The 25,974-nt window shown below is 34.3% G+C and overlaps 1 long non-coding RNA gene across 1 annotated transcript in view; it reads right to left on the bottom strand.

Annotated features, from left to right (window-relative positions):
- The window catches only part of LOC135318765 (uncharacterized), a 190,516-nt gene that overhangs the window by 16,343 nt on the left and 148,199 nt on the right, over positions 1-25,974 (bottom strand). Inside the window, exon 3 of the long non-coding RNA XR_010377086.1 lies at positions 9,204-9,306. This is a non-coding gene — a long non-coding RNA (uncharacterized LOC135318765). The remainder of the gene's footprint in view (positions 1-9,203; positions 9,307-25,974) is intronic.

Genomic DNA, 25,974 nt, shown 5'->3' with positions numbered 1-25,974 from the left:
TGCCCTGTAGATAAAGATCTGTATTGTTCTTATCTTCAGCAGGAGACGTTAAACACTTTCTCAATTATATAAGCTTAGTTCATTAAAAAATGAGCAAAAGACTTGAATATCAATTTCTCCAAGAAGATATACAAATGGCCAACAGGTGTATGAAAAGATGTTCGACATCACTACTCATCAGGGAAATGCAGCTCAAAACCAGAACAAGCTATCACCTAACACCTGTTAGAATGCTATTGTCAAAAAGACAACAGATATCAAGTGTTGGTGAAAATGTGGAGAAACTGGAGTGTTTGTACACTAGTGGCAGAAATTTAAAATGGTACAGCCACTGTGGAAAACAATATGGAGGTGCCCCCAAAAGTTAGAAATAGAACTACCATATAATCCAGTGATCTCATTTCTGAGTATTTTTCCACAAGAATTGAAATCTCACTCTTGAAGCAGTATTAGCACTTTTGTATTTATTGCCATGTTATTCACAGTATCCAAGATGTGGGAACAGTATCTGTGAATGGATGAATAGATAAAGAAAATGTGGCAAATACAGATAATGAAGTATTATTCATCCTTGAAAAAAGAAGCAAATCTTGCAACATGTGACAACAACAAGGAAGAAATTAGAGGACATGTTCTTAACACATGAAAAAAAGATTGAAAGAGACAATTATTTTATTTCTATATTGTAAAAAATATTCTATTGCAAATATTCTGTAATTCTGACTTTTGAGTATTTTATCTATGAAAAAATGAAGAATCAGACTGGACTGTATAACACAAGTGTTATTTATCCAGAAGAATGGCAGATGGATGTTTCTCAACAATTAGTTAACATATTAAAAACATGAGAAAAGTTACCATAGGCTATATATTTTTATATTGACTATCACCAAGAGTATGTACTAAAAATAAGAGATTAAGCATTTCTAAAACATAATCTCTAAGTAATGTATGCATTCAAATCAAAGTTACAAAAATGTTCATTTTATGCATAACTAAAAAGGATGGAAATGAAATTATTACCTTCATAAATGTATGTTTTACACATAAAGTAAAATATTTTTTTCTTAACATCTAACATTTTTTAGAAAAAATAAAAATGTCAATAGATCTAGTTAAACATTGATGTTTATTTAAAATATATCATCTGGTCATTAACATTAGGCCTGCTGTATCAACAATAAAGAATAAACCTAAATATATAAACATTTACAGTAAAAGAATCTTTTATCAATGATTTTAAAAATCAACAACCCTTAGAATAAAAATTTGAGAAGTCAAAAGCTTTTAAAAGACTACAACTATAATTGTGACAAAAATACATGAATCTCCTAGGTAAATAAAAGCAACAACTGAATATGGATAATTAGTTTTTCACTAAAATACTTAGTAAAATAATATAAGCCAAAAAATGGCATATTATATACTGTTATGCATTCTTTGCTATTTCAAAATTTACCTAAGACTTAAAAAATATTAGCAAGTTGAATACAAAAAAATGCATACCAAAATTTTACATAGTACCCAGGTAGGATTAATTCCAGGTGTGATTTGAAAAATCAGTAAATATGATCCACTTCATCAACAGGCTAAAGAAGAAAAATCAAATGACCCCTATCAATTAATGCAAAAAAAAGCACATATTTGAAAAACAAAATATAAGTAACACCCTTTCATTATAAAATTCTTAGCAAACTGAGAATAGAGAATATGTACCAAAAAACCCAAACTATAGTTAAAGTCATATTAAATATGAGAAACTTGACCTTCTGCCCTAAAAACAGGAATAAAGCAAGAAGGTCCTCTAATCCGTCCTAGTCAACAAGGTACTGAATATTGTGACAAGTGCAAAAAGACTAGAAGAGAAAACCTTTAGAGATTGGAAACAAGGAAATAAAACTATCTTTGTTCATAGATGTTGTGATTGTCTATGTAAAAAATCTTGAAGAATCAACAAATATATCCTGAAATTAGCAAGTGAATACAGCAAGTTTGCAGAATTCAAGGCTAACATTAAAAAATCAATTGCTTTCCTATACACAAAAACAAACAACAGGTATTTGAAATTTTAAAAATTAAATAGCACCAGAAAATGAAATAGGTGGTTATAAATCTAATAAAATATGTACAGAATTTATCTGTAGAAAACTGTAATTCTCTGATAAGAGAAATCCAAGTTCTAGATAAATGGAGATATATTTCATGTTTATGGATTAGAAGATTTGATACCTAATAGTGTTAAGATGTCAGTGTATCCCAAATTGATCTATAGATAGAATGCAACCCCAGTCAGTATCTTGCAGAAAGCTATTATGTACATACAGCCAAACTGCCTGCAAAGTTTATACAGAAAGTCACAAGACACACACAGAAAAGCCAATACAATATTGAAGAATAACACAGTCAAAGAACTAACACTCCCCGTTTCAAGACTTGCTATAAATTTGCAGTAATCACGACACTATGGTTTTGGCAAAAGAATAGACATATAGATTACTGAAACAGAATAAACAGTACAAAAATATATTGAAATAAATCTCATCAAATGATCTTTGAAAAAGGAACAAAGCAAAAGCAACTTCATGGAAAAAACAATATTTTCACCCATGATGCAAGGACAATTGAAGGCCCCTATGAAAGAAATAAACCCATGCACAGACATTACGTTTCACAAAGTCAACTCAAAATAGATCATACTTAAGTAGGAAATACAAAACTACCAAACTTAAAGGCAAAAACCTAGGTGAAAATCCATGTGACCTTGGATTTGGCCCTGACTTTTTAGATACTACAATAGCACAGCCTATGACAGAAAAATTGATAGAGTAGACGTCGTTAAAATTAAAATTTCTGCTCTGTGAAGAGGGAATGGAATTAGTATTAATAATTATATTCATACTGAGAGAAGGAAAATTCAAACCACAGAGTGAAAATTTTACAAAACACGTATATAAGAAACTTTGTATCTAACATATAAAAAATAATTTTTAAAATTCAACAATAAGCAAACCACCTAATTTGAAAATGAGAACAACATCTCAACAGACACCTCATCAAGAAAGACACACAGGTGGATAATCATAAAGATATTTGCTGACTGGGACATCGTGCTGTACACCAGAAATGGACACATTGTAACTGACCGTACTTCAATAAAAAAATTAAAAATAATAAAATAGAAAAGAATATTTGCTTATAATGCCATCAGAAAGCTGCAAATTAAAACAATGAGATATTACTGCATACGTACGGCCAATATCCAAAAAAAAGTTGAAATTAGCAATCGCTGGTGAGAATATGAAGCAACGGGAACTCTCATGCGTAGCTGGTGGAACTGCAAAATGGGACAGCCGCTCGGGAAGACAGCTTTGCACTTTCTCATAAAGCTACACAGTCTTACCATATAATACAGTAATCACTCTCCTAGCTGTTTCCTAAATGAATTCTCTTCTCTACACGAAAACCTGCACATGAATGTTTATAGCAGATTTATTCATATTTGCCAAAAAATGAGAGAAACCAAGATGCCTTCTCATAGGTGAATAAATAAACCACAGTACAATTATGCAATGGAGTGCTATATTTTTAAAAATAAATTCAAGACAAAAAGATATTAAAGAACCTTAAATACATATTATTAAATGAAAGAAATCAGTCTGAAAAGGCTACATGTTATGTGATTCCCAATTAAATAATATTCCAAAAAAAGCCCAAAACTATAACCATAGTAAAAAGTTCAGTGGTTTCCAGGGGTTCAGGGGAAAGAAAAAGTTGGAGAGGTGAAGCACAAGGGAATTTTGATGGTGGTTAACTTATTTTGTATGATACTATAATTGTGGATATATGATACTATGCATTTGTCAGAATTCATCGAGGTTTAGAGCACAAACTGTGAAACCTAAAATAAGCAAATAAAAAAATCATTTAGGAAGTTAGAGGAATAACCAAGATTGAATGTACAATGTGACAAAATGTGTGAAACAACTTCACTGAAGGGGGTGGGAGAAAAAGGCCCTAAGAAGCGTCAGAAATTAGTGGAATCTATAAAATCGACTTCAATAGAAAGTGTATATAACACTATACTCTAATTGATAAAGGGTTAACAATATGGATACTGCTATGTGTATTTTGGAATCGAGTATTTATTTAGCAGATGGTGGGAACCAGGTGTCTTGCTCTTGGATTGGGAAGAGGGAGAGACTAGGATGATCCATGTGGCAGTGGGTTAGAGTTGGAGACCTCACTATGAATTCACTTCTAGCCTAATATAGATAAAATATTACACACAGAAATATTTATAGAAACATGTATACACAAGGGTTAGTATCCACACATTTATTTCCTTGCTCTATTAGGTTACTGTGTCTAGAATTAATGACAGCCCAGTAGCAATGACCACATCTAGCATCTAGACTTTTGTTTTCTCATAACATTCTCGACCAAAAGGAGCCAAGACTTTTGGAGAAATGGCTGATTCCAGAACTGGGGCAGGAAATACACAAGACGCGTCTGGAGTATTCTGTGGTACCTCAAAGTACAGAAGCATTTAAAAACAAAATAAAATATGTGTGCGCACACACGCACGCACGCACACACAAAATCCCCTAATGAAAGGGTATGTCAAAGGAACACGGGAGCCAAGTAAAGAGCTCCCAATGACCAAAGCTAGAACATTCTGATCAATAAAGTAAAGCAGTACTGGATTATATTCCAAACTATAAAATATCCATGAGTTCATACTGATATAAATACATTATTTAATAAATAAATGGAGAATGAGAAACAAATCTCTCAAGCAGAATTCCAAAACATTATGTAAATGCTCCTCCCTTTGGTGGGGGGAGCAGAACTCCCCAGCCCCTAAGTGTGGGCATAGTGGCTTCTTTCCAAAGAGTACAGCATGGAAAGGAGGAAAGAAGAGAAACTTTACAGAGCAGAGAATCGTCGCACAACCGCAGCCACATGATCAAGGTCAACGTCAACGTAAACCGGGCTGACAGCAGGTACCTTTGATACGACGTGAGGAATGTGGCGTTTTGCCTCCGTGGTCTTTCCCCTCAGAAGCTGTAACATCAGACTAATCATGAGAAAAACATCAGAAAAGTCCCAGTTGAAGGACATTTTACAAAATGTCTGACCCATATTCCCTAAGCTGTTCAAGGTTATGAAAAATAAGGAAAGTTTGAGAAATTGTCCCAGCCAAGAGGAGCCTAAGGAGATGTAATGACTGACTGTAGTGTAAGACCCTGGATGCTATCCTGGAACAGGAGAAGTAATAAAGTTAGTTAGAAGCTAAAGAAATTGGAAAAAATATGGATTTTGGTTAATAACATCAACATTTGTTTATGAACTGTTACAAAGTTACCATAATTATGTTAATAGTAGGAGAAATTAGGTGCAGGGTTTATACACCTCTCGTACTATTTTTGTAATTTTTCTGAAATTCCACAGGGTCCTAAAATTAAGGTTTATATAAAAATAGAAATGAATTAACTATAAAATATTGTTAAATTTCTTTTTATTTTATTTCTTAACCTCTTGGAAGTTTTATTTTGCTTGTCTTTCTTTTGCATTTGCTTTCAAAATATCCTTCCTTGTACTTTGGGTTTATCTGTTAAATCACATCTTAAGTTAGAACATGATACCCTTTTATTTGCAAGTCTCCAGCTGTCAGTATAGTTTTTTCTTGGAAAAGAAAGAGAAATAATCTAAAGATACTCTTTCTTCTAATAAGTAACAAGGAAGCTATTGGTATTTATAAATTATATGTGCATTGGTTGGTTACATATCATTAGACGGAATTAAGGAATAGTTGTGAATTGTCATCATGGACATCTGGTGGATGTTTCTGTGACAGAGATACAATAAAAGAATCTAATAGTAATACTGTTGTTGAATTAGAGTATAATGTGTAATTCTAAAATTCAACTTTTCAACTTTCTCAATACAAAATTAATAGAAATACTTTTGGTCTCAATGATTAATACAGAACTTGCAAAAAGTTTATTGCCTCATGCTATTAACATTTGTCAAAGTCAATATAAGAACTGAATCTAATTTAGAACACTAAGAGAACATAAAATGAAGCCTGAAATCAAACTATCTGTATAAAATCACATGTTAAAAAGCTATATAAAATATAAGCATAATGCAAAATCATTTCTTATGACATATCTTGTCATGTTACTGCTGAAAATATCTATTGCCTGGTATAAACAAGGGACTTAACCTATACTTTCTAATGGAAAGTAACATCAACAAAGTAGAAAAAATAGTCATGTTTGGACAAGTATCAAAAGAATTAATAAAACTAAAATAAGGAATTCATCTATCTATTCATTATAGCCAGTGTGCCAACATAGTTTTTAGATTAAGAGAACTCTAAAATAAGTGTAAAAGTTGCTAAGTGATAATATAAAATATGCAATCCTTACATGTCCTTAAACTGAACACAAAAAATGAAAACAAGACACACATACATAAATTTACTCTCCACCTTTGAAAGACTGACAACAATCAGTAAACGTTTTTAAAAGTGGATGATTTCCTTTTGGTGAAAAAAAATATGAAAACAAATATATGTATGTTGATGTATGACTGAAGCATTGTGCTGTATACCAGAAACTGACACAACATTGTAAACTGACTATACTTCAATAAAAAAAAAAATATATATATATATATACATACAAAAAAAAGAATGACTTCCTAAAGCAGTTGAATAGTTAAGATTTAATAAAATTCATACTATAAATTTGCCTTTAAAAGTGTTATTGGAAAACTCAAGATGGTAAAATGTACTTTATTATGGTAGTGGCACTGTCATACTTGACTACTCAAAATAGCCTGGATTTTTTTTTCCATAAATGTCAGAACTTTAGAGATTTTTATGTGAATTAAAGAATAGACAGTAAGAGATTAACTTGACATTCTAAAAAACCAGACATTTTCAAGTTCTTGACTCACAGAAGCCCAATTCAACAAACTTGTGCATCCACAGGACTGCACAAACAATAAAAGGTGGGGAGTTAACTGAAACTTAATGTCTTTTTAAAATCTGAAGTACAGCTCACTCCTTTAGTGGTAAAAGTGTGCATAAAATATCCCTCAATTGAAAAAAAAAGTTTCTCTAAAATAAAAAGAATATTAACTGGGTAAAATCCATTCTCAAATATTTGAAGGGAAGCTGAGTGTCCCAGATGAAACAAGTGTTCATGAATTCCTGATACATCCCTGGGATGAGCATTAAGTACCTGTGAAATAACCAGCTGAATGGAAATTTTTCACTCTAGTGGTCAGTTAGCGTTAATTCTACACATTGGTATTTATGTGACACTAGAAAATACTAACTATTGTGTAATCTAAGATGTAGAGACTGATTAATGTCAGAGACTGATCATTACATAAGACTACCTGGCTTAAGGAGGTACATTAATAGTATAGAATTGTTTTGTGAAGAGAGGGATTTTGAAAAACTGCATTCCAACTGCCAGAACGCAGGTGTATTTTATGTGAATAAATATGTATTTGAATAAATGTTTATTTACATTCATTTTTTAATCCATCACTTTTCTATACCAATTATTAAATGGCTTTCAAGACGTTCATTGAAGCAGTTGTTTAAAAAATGATTCGAAAATACCAAATGTTAATTATGTCTCTAGTTAGTTTTTTACAGAGTGCATCAAAATGAATTATGTGAATCTGTTTTAATATCAGAGAAAACTGTTTTTCGGTCTCACTCTTTGTCAGTTTTAGCCTATTTTGTCCATGAGACTTACTAATGGATTGTGAAGACCTTAATGATCACTTATATGATCTTTGCTTCAATTTTACTTTTTTTCCCCCATTGTATCTCAAGTCCTGAGTTCCCAACACTGCTTATTTTTCAAGATAACCTTTAAAAAAAAATTGTAAAGAAAGCTACAGTGTGTGTTTAGAAAAGAATCCATTTAAATTGCCCTCAGTTATTCCTGATAAGGTAATCATTGATTCATGACTTAGCAATCATTATAACATTGAAAAAGTGCATAGACTAGCCCACTGCATTCCGGACTTCTCAGAAAAGTATTGTATTGTTCCCTCCTCCTCACTCAGTGAAGCTGGAGAACCACTAATTGTCAGAAATAAATTCAGTATTCTGAAATATCCTGCCATTTTATGGGCTCAAATGATTGAGATCTCCAAAGAACCCCGTAAGCGACCACTATTTTATTTATCCCCACCATCAGTCACTCATAAGGTCTATTTATTTCTATACTTTTGAGAGAGAGATATTTTTGGAACTATTAAATGCACCTGTCTTCTTAGACATTAGCAATTTTCACTTGAATCATGCCAGGGACAGAGATTCCCAATGCAGTGCCGTTTTATTTGCAGAGGCCCCATCTTTCTATCTAATATTGTCTATTAAAAAAACAGTCAAGGCTGCTGCTATATTTCTTTCATAATAATTCACAACACGGTACTTTTAAGCACAGTTCTAGTAGAAGAAAATCTAATATTTTATTTGCCACGTCTGAACAGTCAAGTCTGAATATACTAGTACAAGAGGAACTATTATTTAAACTCATAACACATTCTTATGGCAAATAATTGGTTAAGCATTGAAATATCAATAAATGCCTGATTTTATGAGTAAAAATATATATCTCTAATTATGTGTGATACCAGACATTAAAATTTATCTTTTTCTATGATTCATTTATACAAAATTTATATGTATTTGAACATAAAAATTCATTTATTTTACTTTTAATTTTATTAATATTATCAGTTTAATTATGTTTTTATATTAGATATTTACTAAAAACCATTAGTAAATTATCTAAAATGAGGCTACTTATACTTTTTTTTCCTTTTTAGTGGCTTTTGAAGAATCTTTCTTATAATATATATCTTATGTATTAAGATTATATTTGTTATATGGACCATACACTTATATTTGAAATATGTGTCTAGAAATAAAATCCTATAAACCAGTAAAATACATGTTCATTTGTAAACTACGTGCTGTCTGTCTGTATGTCTGTCTATCATCTGCCTGCCTATTTTGCTCAGACAACCAACTCATGGAAATGTCAAGTCACTCAGCAGGTTAGCTAGGAGGAAAGTTTGTGATGATACGATTTGAAAGAGGCTCTTTTGAATGTTCAAGGACAAAAGTACAGAGTGTTAGAAAGGTCCACGTGATTCTGACTCACCACGCTCCATCTCTTTCTTCCAATAACGTGGGTAAAATCTTCAAGTAAATGCTAGTTCAGGGACAGAAAAGCATCAGGGGGCCCATGCATGACCTGTGGATTCCTGAAAAACAAGGAAACGAAAAATAATTCAGCAGAGTCTAATCAAAATTTTCTTGCCTTCCTCAAAGACTCAGGGTCTAGATCTGGGGTGTTAAAAAAGAAACTCGTTAATGAAAAATTCGTATTATTCTTATCACAAAACATCAGCAAAACGTAGATGAACTCAAATTCTCATGCCAGGAGTCTTTGGTCCTTTTCCTTTGTTACTTCCCTAAAATTGGAGGTGGTATATTGTAAATCCTTTCACTGCAGCCCTAACTCTGGCAGTGACATTAGTGTCATGTTAATGGTTGGGCTGGGCACTGCTTCAGCGGCCGCCCCAAACACAAGGCAAGGCACTTGCCACGAGTACTGCCTGTTTATCTTTACAGCCTTAAACTGCCATGACCCCACCCTAGAGAGTAATTTCAACCATCCATGTGTGATTCTGGCAGGAAAGAGTATGTGTGCCCTTTTTTGTTGATGACACTTGCTATGCAGCCAATGTTGAAGTTTGTGTTGACTTTGTAAAGGCACCATCACCTTCTTTCATCGAGCTGGGTGTGAGTGCATGCATGCAAGATGAGTACTTACACATATTTCCATCCACACTTTAAAATACATCCCACAAAAAACTATGAGTGATGGCTTTTTTGAAGCTAAAAACGGTAATTTATTAGTAGGTCATGGGTCTGATTCTCACACAGAACCTTATCCTTCATTGCACTGTGCTGTAGTTCCTAGGACAGTAAAGCTGGCATCCGTATGGCTAATGAAGGGCTTAGCATGGTCAGAGAAGCCTAAGACAGTATCTCCTTGTCCATTAGGGATCTGGATGTTGTAGTAAAACTTCCTGCAAATAATCACTCACTGTTAAGAGGGCTGAACCTTCCAAACAGCTATTCTGTGCATTGCTTGATACCAGGACCTCTGTTCGGTAATGCAACGTTGGAGCACCGACCACTTAATGAATCATGAGTAACTCTTAACGAGGCTTTCACAGAAAGTACTCAGCTCCCAATCTGATTCTTATTCTACAATGGAGATGAAGGACCAGTTGCGAGATTTGAAACTTCCTCACTCAACAGTCAAATAGCTCAAGGAGTCAGAGTTGGGTTCTTTCAGAATCTAACAAAAACTGAAGTAGATTAGCATACTTAGGTAATTTACATCTTCAACTAACTTTATCATCAAGCAACAATATTAGTGAGAATTACTGAAACATTCTCGGGTAATTGTTTCACGTTGATATACAGTTTTCACTAGTTGGGTCCATTACAATGATAAAGTCCTGGTGGAAATACTAGGAAAACACTTGCTCAGGCAAAGAGATTTTCACTGGCCTGGATTCTACTTTCTGGGTGCACTCTTATCCATCATTCTCTGATCCACCATCTGAGGAGGAGGGTTCCTCCCTACACAGTGACTTCCTCAACAGGGGTGATACAGAAGAGCATTATTTTTAGGGATGTACAGTTTTACAACCTGTGCAACACTGGAAATAAGTTTTAGCACCCAAGTGTTGGGTCTGCAAGTCTGCCTCCCCAAGAACTCTTGAGAGAAACACAACATACTTCGTAGACTAAAACCACAATCAATGATTGCTCCTCTATCCTCATTTTCAGATGAGAACTATTATTCCTAAGAAGTTGAAAGTAATATGAACACTTTCCAACATCTTGTTTTGTAGTATCTCAATATTCTGTAATCATATTTTTTTGTTTCAAGCTAGAAGAACCTCCAATTAAATACAGAGATGTAATAGACCCATAACCTGAACTGTAACATGAAACAATAAATGTATTAAAAGAGGTCAAGCGGTGCCACAAGTTCTAATCTGAATTCTGTAATTATAGGTGCCACAGAAATGTGGTCACTCGTTTGCAGCTTTTGTTAGAGAATATAAAGAGGTTTGCACTTACGGCAAGAAGTAGGAAACTGTCAAAGGCAAAAATCTACAGACGTTTACTAGATGTGACTGCCTGAAAAGAGAACAGATTACAACGAAAAAATGAAGCTAAGCTGTAAAATGAGATACACAATTTCCATTTTAAAAATGTGGTATCCTGCTGTATTTTAAAATTAGATTTGTAAATCCTAGAAAACACTTGTGTGGTGTTTATAAAATTAGGTGTGTATAAAATATATTAGGGTTCTAATGTATTTGCTCTATTTTTAATTGCTTATGTGTTCCTTTGTGGTTTTTCATTGTAGCCCTATTGCCACTCAAGCAGCTAATTAACCTCTATTATTAGGTGCTTTCTCCACAAAAATACCCCCTGCTTTATATTTAATTACCTTTCCCCAAATCCCAAAGCTAAGAGGCTTATAAGATAAGGGCAAATGACTATCTGTGTAGGAAAAGCATATATTTTAGATGCAGCAAGTGCATATTTATCATTAAGGAGTTATTATCTTAATTATTGAACATAAATATAAGTAAAAGCAACTAATTTAAAAGATCACGTTTGGCATTCGATATCTTTCTTTAAAAAAAAAAAAAAAATGTCCAGAGAGAAAATAGCTACTTAGTATTTATCTAAAAACATTTAAGTCCCATAAATTCATCATGAACTCTGAGTACTTTCAGCATAAAATATTCAATTTCAAGCAAAATGTTGCTGCTTATTAATTCCATTTTTATAAAATGACGATTATTCACGATGCTGTAATAGTCAGATTTGTTTAAAAACACAGTCACTTAAAATACAGAGAAACCCAGTGTATATCTGTGCTTGTACCCAACAGGTTATTTTGATATTAATTTTAGTTCAGTAGCAGGTAATTTAATAGCCTACCATGTCTGTCCATTAAGGGTAACATTTTGATACATAAAGCTGTTTATATATTTTAAGACAGGCGCCAGTATTTTCCCTAAATTTTTAATCACTATTTGTTTCACAATACGAACGTTATGATTTAATTATAGTACTAATACACTTGTAATGGGGCACTTGCAATTTGTTAACAGACACTTTTATGGAAGACAGTTACATCATTAGATGTTTTATTTTTTCTTAAAAGAAAAGCGTGGCTGCAGTGTGGAGAACTGTTCGTTGAGTAACAGGGGACGAGGGCGAGCAGGAAGGAAACCCGCGGTAATCAGTTGTGAGAGGATGGATAGTGTGTTCGTGGCAGAGAGGGAGACACAAATAACAAATGCCAGGTGTGCAAAGTAATTAGGAGGTCAAGCTGATTCCATATTGTATCCAGCACAGGAGACGCAAGAGGGAAAGCATGGTGACCACTTCCCAGGCTGGCTTGCGTAACTAGCTGGAGGGCAGCGGCCCGTCTGTCGGACGAGCTGCTGAAAAAGACTCAGTTTACCGAGTTCAGGAGCTCAGCGGGTAGGATGCGTCTGAAGGGTTTCTATGGCCACGTCTCCCAGTGCTGGCTCAACTTCATCATCACATGAAAAGCTTTAAAAATAATTCCTCTAACTGCTCTGATTTAATTTCTTTTCTGGGAAAGATGATCCCATGTGTCAGTAAATTTTAAAAGCCCCTGAGTGCTTTCATTGTTGGTCAGCTTTGAGAATCATTAACGACAGTCAAATGCAGATAGCTAGATGTTATGTGAATGGAAACTTTCATAAATATAGTCTACGTATCACAATTTGTGAGAAAAACTACTTGAATATGGAAATATGGAAAAAGAAGATTATGAAAGATTTATGGTAATGAAGAACACGTTTTCTAATAAGGAATCATAATATTTACCTGGAATTTTAATTAATATATTCATTTTCCCCATAGATGATTTCTATATTAGTTTTTCAAAACATTTTTCTCCATTGGTAATATTAAATATCGCCATTCATTCTACATAAAGATCTATCTGCGCATTCTCTTCTGGCTTTAATGTTTTCTGCTTTAATTCCTAAATCTTGTTTTCTTATATTTTTCTCATACTTCCTCTTCTTTCTTCATTAATGCTTTACATTTAAAAATATTTATTATACCTTATCCTTTCCTATATTATTAGTAAATAGATAAATGAATTATTGTTTCCATAACTCAATTTTACATCAGATGTTGTTCTTGGAAATGTTTAATTTTACCCAGACTGGCTTTTGTCAGATATTCTATAATAAAAGAATGCCTATCAATCAGAGTTGAAAACTAGTTTTTACATAAAATTAATCTAATAATTTTCAGGCTTGGAATATAATAACATGTCTGCCCAATGGAGTTAAATTACTTCATTTTGCTTTATCCAGAAGGTCAATCATTTAATTAAATTAATAAATAAGTTAATATATCAACTGGAAACCGTAAAAATCCCATTAAATGATAATCAGTAACTTATGACTGTCAAAGAATTAATATCTATAAGATTCTGGCTTTTGATCACATGTGATGTTTACATACATACTGCACACGTTAGAATTCCTTAGATTATATATAAGATATAAATATATATTTTAGAATATTATAAATGTATACGTATGTATGCACATACATATTTATCAGTAAGTAGAAGAAAACAGGTTGCTTAGAACTCTACTTATCAGACATAATTTATATAGCTCTGTCTTATAAACTAATTAGTAAATGACTGTGAAGGCAAAGATTAGAGGCTGTGTCACTGTCACATGTGCATCCCTAGTGATCATTCAGACCACAAAGCAGGTGTGGAGGAAGTGTCCTCTTCCAGGGTTGAAAACTAAGCTACCAGTAACGTTTTATACCAATATGATTCCACCAACATGAGCTGCGAACACAATTATTCTTAATATTTCCATTCAAAAATGACCCAAATTTTCATAAAAGTGCATCTACTAAAAACTGATTTTCTACAACGTGCACATTTAATGATTTACCTGCCTTTATGAATCATAAAATAGAATATTGATATTATGAATATTCATGTGCCAATACTTGTGGATCAAAGTATAACTCAAGGGACATGATTTCTGAAAGGCCTGTATAATTTTTTCATGCTTCTCATTAATGCACTGTGACGCTAAGTTATTGGCAATGCAAATTCTTCATCGTAAAATAAAAGATAAAATCAAATAAAAATGCAGTGTTAACTTTCAAAACCCATGCTTTAAAAATAAACACTCCACTGACATTTATGAGGCATCAAATAAAACAGTCTTAGGAGCATCATCATAAATGTGACTTCACAGGAGTTAAAGTCATAAATTCCTTTCCAAATGTTTATGAAGCTAAAGGAATAGAAGCTACTATTTGAGAAGGCTGGAAATTGTTGTGAGGTAAGAATTAGTTCTTTTTTCGGTACACTCCATTAGAGACTAAAGCCAAAAACCATCTGTTATTCAATTTTCACTTGAAACAGAAATAAAACTCCTATCATGACAAAAGCATTCTTATTATGACGCATTCAAATAATTTAACTGAACATAGCTCCACGACAGGAAGGGTGCACAGATTTCTCAACAGCAAACGTTGTTTCCTAAGCTCATTTCCCTACTCTGGCCATTTGATATTGACTAACACCAGTGTCCTTTTTAGCTTTTCAAAACGTTTTTCTCCGTTGGTAATATTGAATATTGTCACTCATTTTACATAAAGACCAGTTGCCCTTCTTCATCCTTTCAGCTTTTCCCACCAATGGCCAATGAAGGTTCATGAACACCTAGGACAGTAACGTGCATCAACCTTAGGAACTCCATGAAAGGTCATTCTGAAATCTCTGAAGCCTTGATCATTATTTATAGGACTTCTCAGTGAAATGGAATGTGTTTTGACGGCTTTCAACAAAATGACATTTAATCTTGTTGACTACTTATTAAAAACATGGATTTTACCTAAAACACAACTGTTACAACTGTAACTTTTATAGGATTAGGACCTAGTGAAAGTCAAATGTATTTTATCAGTTCTTACTTTAAGACAGAGCATCACAGTTTCAGTCTTGTCAGAAAGCCTATCCATATTCTAATTAAAACAACACTTTTCATCTATTTTGTTGCATTTATTCACCCAAATGAATTTTATTATCACTTTATCAATTTACATTGAAAAATCATGTTAACTTTGACATATTAATTTAAGGATGAAGTCTTCAGAATTTCAGACTTTAGCACTTAGAAAGGTGTGTTATTTCTCCATCGATGTATGCCTTGTTCTGTGTCTTCATTAAAATTCTAACATTACCTTAATACGATTTCTAGATGTTTGTTAATTTAGTCCTAAATATTGTTATTTGTTGTATTTTAAAAGACACTTTTCTCATTACACTTCGTTATGAGGTTTCTCAGAGATGAGTCAGGCAAGGTCACTGTCCTTGAGCAACTGAGACACACCAACCATGCTCAGTCACATCAGTCACTTTTTTTTTTTTATAACCACTGACTTCCTGTCGGTCAGAGTACTGCCTGACTACCCTGCATTTTGCCGAGCATTTCTCTTATATATCATCTATTCACATCTTCTTTTCTCAAAACTTCAAAACTTCAGTTAAAAATCCTGGTTCACCCACATTGTTGCATTTATCAGCAATTCTTTTCTTTTTTTGCTGCTAAGTAGTAATCCATTGTTCTACAGTTTATTTTTCTAGTCTCCTGGGCTATGCCCAGCTTCCTGGCTATTATGACTAAAACTACTATGAACACACACACACACACACACACAAATCTTGGCTTCTATTTCACCAGAAAACAAATAAAAGGTTTTTTTCGTTTGCAGTAGGCATACGCAGTATCAATTTCTCATAAAATCCTCCCATGTAAGCTCTAACTCCATGTTCTGTCCTCCCTCCAATTAGGATGGATGAATTCTTGCTGCTGCTCACTTTCCTTCTTCATTTCTGTGCTAGACTCAATTCCTCCACCTGCTCAAAGATTATGATTCTCACTTAATTCCACTCCTTCCTACATTAAGAAATTGTCTTTTTTTTCCTATTGGATCTTTCCTATCAGAATAGAAATACACTACTGCATCTCCCACTTTAAAAGAAAATTCTATAAATCCGTGTGTACTTCCATTATTGCTCTAATTCTCTTTATAGCAAAACACTGAAGGTCTTTATAAACTGAATATTTTGTCTTTCTCTAGTCCATTCATCTTCAGCTCCACAGAAATCTGTATTTTTCCCCACACACCACTGAAGCTTAGGTCAACAATGTGTTGCCTAACTCAGTAGTCATTTCTTAGTCTTCATCTTAACTTCACTTCAATATTTGATACAGTGATCAATTTCTTGAAAGCCTTCCTGCACAATTTTAAACTCAGAGGAATTTCTTTCTCATTAGCTTATTTTGTCTTGAGGTCTACTTAACATGTAGGGGCTTCTATTTTGGGGGGGGGGGTTACGTTCTTAGACTTATTTTGATCAACAGTAATAGTAAATCAAATATCAGAGACAAAATGATCCTTAAATTCGTTTAAAGCAAAACATCTTTATACCTAAACTTGAAAAGTTGTCATTATTCAGAATTCTCCTTTTTTTTAAGAAGTAAGGTTTACTTAGCAATACTCTACCAGTAAAATTCTATACACAGACTGATGATTTTCTCTACATTTATCTCCCAAAGAAAAATAATCAAAACTTACACAAATCAGAATGCTGTATAAACACACACATGTATACTAAAACATATACATTCAGGTTTTTTTGTGTGTGGTATTTTTGTCAGAATTTGGTTTCATGTAAAGTATCGCTGCATAAAATCAACTAGGAAGATTTCCATGAGTAACTCTCATCTTGACTAGTTTCGTGAATATAAAATTACTCGTTCTTAAAGATAAGTCAGAAGTCCCCCATTCACCCTGCAGTTGGGACAAAAGGATTAGGAGTCATCCTGCAATCCATTCTCTCCCTTTATCAGGGACAACCAGAGAGAGTGAGAAAGATGACCTAGTCAAACCCCCTTCTAAGATGCTAACGATACGCCTCCTGGGAAACATACAATGTTATTTACTGCTGGATAGTCCTTACCTGGTCTGTCTAGGTTAGATTATGGTAAAGTAACCCAGTGTCTATGGGTTTATGAGGCACGGCTCCCTGGAGTTTTCATGTAAGCTCTGGAATTACTGGAATAAACAATGGAAGTGTCTTACGACTGAGACAGGTCCCTTTTGTGTAGACCAGGACCGCACTAAGTTCAGATGTGAAAGCTGGGTCAGAAACCATTCACACAAGGCAAAAAAAGACCTGGGAGGCAGCACTGAACTCCTGGGCCCCTCTTTGTTTTCCCTGTGTCTTGTGATTATTTATATACATAAAATTATTAGAAGGCTTGGAATTGGTTAACTTTTCTGATTCTGTGTGTCTGATTTGAAAATCTGGTTCCTTGTTATTTTACCATGCCTGGTGTCCATTTTTAATTCTGATAGTTTCAAGGCTTAAGTATAAGAACAGTACAAAGAACTCCTGTATACACTTTAACCAGAATTATTTATAGTTTGCCCCATTCTCTTCCTCTGTAGAAATATGTATATATAAATACTCACATACATCACACACACACATATATAGTTCATATGTACGTTAAAATTAAATACACAATAAAGACTAGACTTGAAAATTCACTGAGCAGATAAAACCAACGATGCCACACAAACAGAAGTTAATTTAGCTGATTCTGCAAAATAAGTGAAACTTAACTTGGGCTGTTCCTTATAACTAGTTCTAAAAAATCATAATAAAAACTTAAGCTCTTCCCCCAAATTGGCAGGAGGTACCACTGTTAATCAATTCCCAATCACAAAGAAAACTACGCTCTAACCAATCACTGTAAAGAACAGCCTCTGCATTTTCAGTTTATAAGCTGTTCTGTAGCAACTCCTGAGCCGCCTCCTATTGCTGACTTAGAGCTCCTAGTTTGCAAACTGTTTTTATACACACACACGACTCAGTAACTACTGTTTCACTAACCTGGCGGTATTAACTTCGCTTTTCCTGGATTTTTGACACCCATGTATATATTCATATTATGTATATAATATAAATGTGTATGTATTTGTGTGTATATGTAGAGAGAGATGTAAAAAAACTTCCGAGACTGTGTTGGAATACAGTTTGCCCTAAATAATTTATTGTGTACTCCCTACATGTAGGGAGAGTGTATTGTATAACTACATTATTATGAAGATGGGACATTTTATGGTTAGTCCAATACTAGCCCTTAATCCAGTTTTCAAAATGCAGTCCTCAGAGGCAGGAGGTCTCTGAGAATCTTCCTGAGGCTGATGAAATCAAAATCATGTTCATAGTAATAATAAGACAATATGGTCTTTTTCACGGTGTTGACATTTACATTGATGGTTCAAAGCTGCGGCAGTAAAACTGTCGCTACATCATCATGAATCAAGGAAGCGGCACCAAACTGAGACAGTAATTATTGTACTTTCTACTCTCACAAATTTACAGGAGGAAAACAAAGGCCACATTTACTTAAGTAAGTCTTTAATGAAGCAATAAAATTGTTACATTTATTAAATCTCAACCTCTGAATACGCCTCTTTTTAATACAATAGGTGATGAAGTGGGAAATAGTTATAAAGCTCTTCTGATGCACAGAGAAGTCGGATAATTGCCTTGAGAAGAAGCACTTGGGCGTTTCTTTGAATTTTTGAGAACTGGCTACTTCATCACCGGACCCCATCTTTGCACGGAAGAACCCGTGGGGGCCGAGGCATGGTGTTTCTGACTCGGGTATTCGGCAGATACTTTCTTAAATGAATTGAACCTGTCACGGGAAGGCAAATGGCAACATGTGTTTCCAATGATAAAATTTAAGCTTGTGAGATAAAGTGAGAATTGTTGGCAACTTGTATCTACCGCTGTGATTTTGACAGATTGCCAAAGTTTAAAGGCTTTCAGAAGAGGTCAGTGGTGCTATTAATATTGTATAATAAAACCTGTCTGCATTTAGAATACCTAAAAACCTCAGTTAACCATGCAGATTTAATTGAATAATTACTGATACGTTTGGAGCTCACTTTAACATTTTGCTATTTTCTTTCTACTTGGCTCCCCATTTTTTTTTCTCTAACCCCCCTCCTGCTTTCATTGTTTTAAATGAATATTCTCTATTGCTCTATTTTCACTATTGGCTATACAGCTACCCCCTCGTACATCAGTTTTCCCCTACTAGGTGTCAGGATAGACATTCTTAATTTACTCTACTTAAAAGTTAATTTTTTACCCAATAATTTGGAATATAAGAGTTTCAAAAAGAAATGTATTTCCATTTACTCTCTGACACTTTGTGCTATTTTTGTCATACATATATCTACATCTAGCTATAAGTATATATAAAACATATTATGATGAATATTACAAACATTAAGTTTTTCAGGGGATGATTTAAAACTAATCTTAAATAGGAAAAATACAAATTAGAAAATGAAGGAACTAATTTGTCCATAAGGAATGATGTTTAGATGCTCTTGACAATTTCTGATAATCCTGTGATTAAGGTTTGTGGTTTATCTACATATGGAGCAAAAAATAATTATATGTCTACAAAATAATGCTAATGTTTGCAACTTAGATATTATAAATACGGCGTTAAATCTAACAGAAGGTTGAAGTAAGAAGGGTGGAAAAAGGAGGAGTGTTAAATCAGGATGTCAACACATTTATCCCAAATAGAAATGATTAGTGATATTTTCTGAATTTGGTGTGACATGTAAATCTAAGCAAAGGATGAGCTATGAAGGTTTCTGTTTCTCAGAAGAGATCATGGGAGCTGGAGGCAGGTGTAGATCTTTTCATCCTTGCCATTTTGAGTGAGAGATTGAGAGGTGTTGCCTCGATTACGAAAATCAGAAAATAGAGGCATAAGGATAATATTTCCCTCTTGGACAATGAACACCAGGAAAACTAAAGAGAAAACTGACTAAAAAGAAGTTACCTTTACTAGTAGAACTGGAAATAGGGAAGCGTTGGGAAGAAGACTGTTGATTTTCATGTCTTCTTACTGACTTTTCGAAAACTTTTGCCATGTATTTGAATTAGTTTTCTACTGCCATTGTAACAAGTTACCACCAATGCAGGAACCTGAAACCACACGGACTTCGTATCTTCTACGTCTGTAGGTGGGAGGTCCAACATGTCTCACTGGACTAAAATTAAGACGTTGACAGGGCTGCATTCCTCCTGGAGGTTCTGGAGAAGAATGTGTTTCCTTGCCTTTTCCAGCTTCTAAAGGCTGCCCAAATTCCTGGACTCACGGCTTCCTTTCTCCACTCTCAGAGCCAACACTGCTGTCTCTCCGACTATCCACCTGCAGTCGCAATCCCGACTCTTCTATGCGCCCTCCCTCTTCCACTTTTAAGGACTCGGGGTCTATTGGATCCACCTGGGTAATCCAGGCTACTCTAATTATCTTAAAGTCACCTGGTTCACAACCTCAATTCCCCTTTTCCGTGTAACTTAACATGCAGGGATTAGGAAGTGGGCATCTTTGAGAAGTCCAGTATTCTGCCTACCATAGTTTTGGTACTTGATGAGAATTTTAAAATGATGATATTAAAATTATTTGCTTAATTAATAATAAATTCACAGATAACTATCCTTAGCTTATCCCAGTGTTTCGTATAGTCTGTATCATGCAAATCACCTGCATCAAAACCAGCTGCCGGGGATCCTGCTCCTGGGTCCGCACTCAGCTTTAAAGAATGAGAACTTTGAGGGTAGGTTCCAGTATTCTGGATTTTAACAAGTATCTCAAATAATTTTAACACACAACACATCAAAGTTTGAAGTCTACTGGCTCAGCTCACTGAAAAAAAAGGGAAACAGCATGTGCTGAGGGATTTACAAGGTACTGGAGCACAAACAACTTTAAATATTTGTCCTTAGACAAAGCAGCTTAGAGGAGCTTCATTTAACCGGCATCATGGTAATATTTCTTGGAAGGCTATAAAAAGTGAATAATAACGAGATTCAAACAGAGAGGACATGCAATGACTTATAGTACATTATTTCTAAAATGTTTAATGAATGAATCTTGAATGATGAACTAACCATTTAAAAAGAGCAAAGATAAAACAAATAAAATGTGTTCTGGAAAAGCCTAAGGATTCAAGAGAGATCAATCTGAATACATAGAGAAGCAACTGATCTCAGTATAAATTAGTAACAACTGATCTCAGTATAAATTAGTAACAAGTATAAATTAGTAAATTAGTAACAAGGTATACCATTTGTTCAGAGATATTTTTGCTACTTTTTGACATTTACAATGTACATTTTACATAGTATATGTAGAAAATTCAGCTAAATAATTTGTGTCCCACATAAAAATATATATATGTTTTAATTCATAAAAGGAGCCAGTAAACTTTTTAAACAGTAATATTCCGGTTTCCTCCTTTCTTGTTTATGCATGAAAAGTCTGGCCACAGTAACTATACTTAATGAACAATCATTAATCACCTGGTGGCAGACACCAGCAATAAAATCAGAGTGCACGGGAGGAATTTCAAGTGACTCTAGAATTGCCCTGAAACTTCAAGTTCTTTGAAGTGATGGAAAAGTTCATAAAGGCACTGAATGCAGAAAAGTAAAAATGCAACTTTAAAATGTGACCAAGTCATAAAAGAGATGTTTCTTCATTTATCCTTTTGGGTCTCTTAAACAAGGCAGCTATACATTCTCATTTGTTGGTTTGTTTAGTTGTTACTACTTCCCACCACAAACATGGCAAATTAATTGAAGGCAAACATTAATAATTGTACAAGTGCAAGAGGAACATTTTTCTTGTAAAATTACAGTTTGCAAAAACATTGGAAATTTTACTTCAACAAACTCGTTAACGTTAATAGATTGTTTTCATGGTGTAGACTCATCTTAAAGAAGCTAATATATTACAATGTAAGATTCAAAGAAAGAAGCCTAATCTGGCAAGTACAATTCCAAGGAGGCAAAAAATCATAATGTTCAGAATTTTTTAAAGAAGTTATTAGAAACTCATGGCCCTAATAATCTGTTGATAATATGATTTTCTTGAAATCAATTCCTTATAATGCATTCACTGGGAATAATAGTTTTTATTTTGTCTGTATAATACTTTTAAAAATAAAAAAGATTTATGTTGCATTTTTAATATACCCAATAAAATGATTTAAACTATAAAATGTAGGGGATACATGTTAAATAGGGAATTTAAACTCAAGATTCATCCAGTTTTAGTCATTAATTAAAAAGCATTGAAAGTCACTGTAAGATGTTAAGAAAACATCTAGCCACCCAAAATGAGTTTAAGTATGCTAACTAAAGCCAATGACATTCCAGAAGACCAACAATTTAAATCAGCTGAGCAAACTCAGTAACACTAAAGAAACTTGTCAAAGAGGAGTTTTGACCAGAGGTGGGAGTGGGAGTAGGGAGATGAATTGAGGCAAAAACAATGCTCACTTGGTACCTGGGGCTCCTTCGTATCAGCGACCTTTTTGCAGGTGGGCTGGGTAACGCTTCTGGTTCCGGCAGGTGGACTCTGCTGTTCCTGCGGTCTGTCACTTCCAGTTTCAGGTAGTTAGGGGCCCTGTGCCTTGTCAATTTCTCTTTCCTGCCACACGGACACTAAAAGCCATGTGTTCAGATGGCGCTATTAGCTCGGGAAGGAGCCAAGATTTTCAAGTCACCAAGAACATGATGGCCCTACCAACCCCTGCCAGATACCGTATGACCTAGAAATAAACTTTTAATGACAATCTCTTATGAACATATATGGAGAACACCAAGAAATGTCAAATATCAACCTACTGGGGTTAATTCTAGTTATACTGGTTTATAAGTACTTATTCTATTTATATTGTAGTTATTGTTGGTTTAAAATTTGAAAATTACTCAGTGTAATTCTCCACATTAACAGGAAAAAAACTAAAGAAAAAACAATGATCTTGACAGATGCAGAAAATAAGACTGACTAAATACAACACCTAAATCTTGACTTACAAAAAAGCTTCTAACCATATTAGAAATAGAAGGGAGCTTTCTGACATAAAGGCTAGACATAAAAACCTACTGAAATGCTTGTACTCAATGGTAAAATACTGAATTATTAAAAATGTTCACTTAAATTAGGAAATGAAGCAAGAATGCCCTCTATTTAACACTGTAATGGAAGGACTAGCCAGAGTAAAAGGCCAAGAAAAGCAGTGAGAGTCAAGTTGGAAAGGAAGAAATATTCCCAGACAATATCATTAGACACCTAATTCACACGTGTTACCTAATTAATGAGAAGCACAGTTGTGCAGGGTCAGGAGCAGAGGAATGGAGGGCTGGAGAAGGGAATGATACCATTTTTAAATAAATGGTACTGAGTCCATTGAATAGATCTGAAAAAATATATATATATATATTCCCCCCAGCTTACACAAGAGCCTATTTCAGATGACTGCAGATCCCAAATGCAAAGGTAAAAATACAGCTTTTAGTAGGATACATAGGCAAATATCTTTTGATTTCAGAATATGCAACATTAAATGGACACAAAATTGCTAACCATATGATATACAAAATATAATAATATATGCATTATATGTGTATGTAATATATGCATAATACATGTGGGCATGTTATAAACTGCTGTATATGTGGCATTAAAAAGATGGTTTAATACTTCTGTGCTTCAATTTCCTTCCCTGTAAAATAGGGCTGGTTAAAGATGGTGCACAAATGCACAGAAATCCGAGCAGAATACACATGAAACACGTGTCTGACAAACACACGGAAGCACCTGGAAAGCAGTCTTCTTGTCTGTTTATCAATAGATTGAAATGAAATGTTCTTATTGTTATTGAGGTTGGTGATTGTCTACACGTTTAGTGACTAGTTTTATTTTCTACTTGTAATTTGCCTTTTTGTCTCTGTACTACTTGAGGATATTGTGATTTTTAAAGTAATTATATGAGATCTTTGCTTGTGTTTAAGACTGACATTTTGCCCTACATTTTGCAAATGTTTTGCCAAGTATGAATGGTTTTTCCTAATTTTTACATGTATATTTTACATTTTTACGTGGATAAATCATTCTATTATAGCATATATATGTATACACTTTGATTTTTAATAGAGTTTAAATAATTTTTACTATTTGTACATGATTATAGGAATACAAAGGAACGTGGAAACTATGTCCACATGTCAACATTTTTAATTTGATCTAAACCCACATAGCTGACATGGTTATTAATATATTGATATGTTGATTATTTTTCTCTGTATTTGCATATGTAAAATAATTAAAGTAATATGGTGGATATGCATATAGGGTATTGACTTTTATTTTGTTTGCGTAGTATTCTGGGTTGAACATATTGAGGATGTTACAATTTTTACAAAAAGCTATTGGTGATGACAATATTAATTATAATAATTGCTAACGTTTATTGAAAAGCTTACATGCACTAATGCATTTAATTCTCCCAACAAACCCATGAATGAGGAACTATGATGATCTGCACTTCCGGATGAAAAGCAAAGAGGATACTGACCGTGAGGGATTTCCGGGTTAATGGAAAAGCCAGGGTTTCAACCCAGTCCAGAGCTATATAGCACTTGTTCAGTGTGTATGTGTGTAACAATAAAGACTTCTTGGAGGGGAAGAGAAAACTTATCCTATGAAGTGATTTTTGTAAAGAATTTTTATTAAAGTTTAAATCTCATCTTTCTATTATTAGTTATTTAGTTGTAACACTGTCACCCACTGTGAGTCCTTCCCTTACAGACTGAGACTTTCTTATTAATAAACACTCATTTCCAAGCTATTAAAGTCAGTTTTGAACAAACCCATTTTCCTATGCTGGAAATAGAATAATGGACACGGGCGGAACACCACAGTGCAGACTGCGGTTGCAGCGATACGAATCAGTCTGCACAAAAGTACCTCCAACCTGGTCTGATAAACCCTATTCCAGAGACACTTGCCACCTGCAAAGAAAAATTAACATTCTCTGGTGCTGTTGTGAGAGTGGTCAAGAAAAGGGGTCAAGCTGCATTAACGGCGCTGCCAAGCTAGCCATCTGCCGCATTATAGAGGCCACTCCTGGCTCTGTTCTAGAAGACGGATCCTGAGACACAGGCATGTTTCACTAAAGCACCCAAAATATAACTTGTATTCTTCAGCATCACAGACATTCTGTGTCTTCTCACTCTAGTTTTATCATTCCGACCCAAATAGAGAGGAAGGCTTGGCTCACAGTTTCCATCTTTCCTGTTGTTCTTTGCTTTGTTGCACACCCACCTGGCTTCATGAGGTCCCTGCCCCAAAAGAGTATGTTTTCTTCCTGAATATTCTACATGTTGCTGCTTTCAAGTTATTTTAACTGAAAGTTGGTGAGGAAAGAAGTTACAGGATGCAGGAAATTCTGCCCAGACCAGGCATAATCCATGAAAGGGCCACAGCCTTGAATTGCAGGAACAGTGTCTCCTCATTCTGTTGATGTGTCGTCTGTATGTATGCATGTGTTTTCTCAGTTTTTCCCGCTTGCTGGGAGTTAAACCCACAACTCCGCAGGAAGTTTGACATTCCTGCTAGAGAGTCACTCCTACAACTTCAGGTGGGCCACCTGAGCTGTTCATGGCTTTTCCCTTCTCCCAGGGTCCCGGTGTCGAGTGGGACATTTAACCTTGTTTCTCAGGCTGGGAAGAAAGCGTGTGCTTGAATGTTGCAGTTACTACATTTCTGTGCAAGTTATTTTCCAAAAGAGAAATACACAGGACCACTTTCTCAGATAACACATTCTGTTTCCAGTACATGAAGCAG

The sequence above is a fragment of the Camelus dromedarius genome, chromosome 21 (genome assembly GCF_036321535.1).
Source record: "Camelus dromedarius isolate mCamDro1 chromosome 21, mCamDro1.pat, whole genome shotgun sequence".
NCBI classification, from domain to species: domain Eukaryota; kingdom Metazoa; phylum Chordata; class Mammalia; order Artiodactyla; family Camelidae; genus Camelus; species Camelus dromedarius.
The sequence above is the reverse complement of the archived record's forward strand: the minus strand, read 5'-3'. Positions and strand labels throughout refer to the sequence as shown.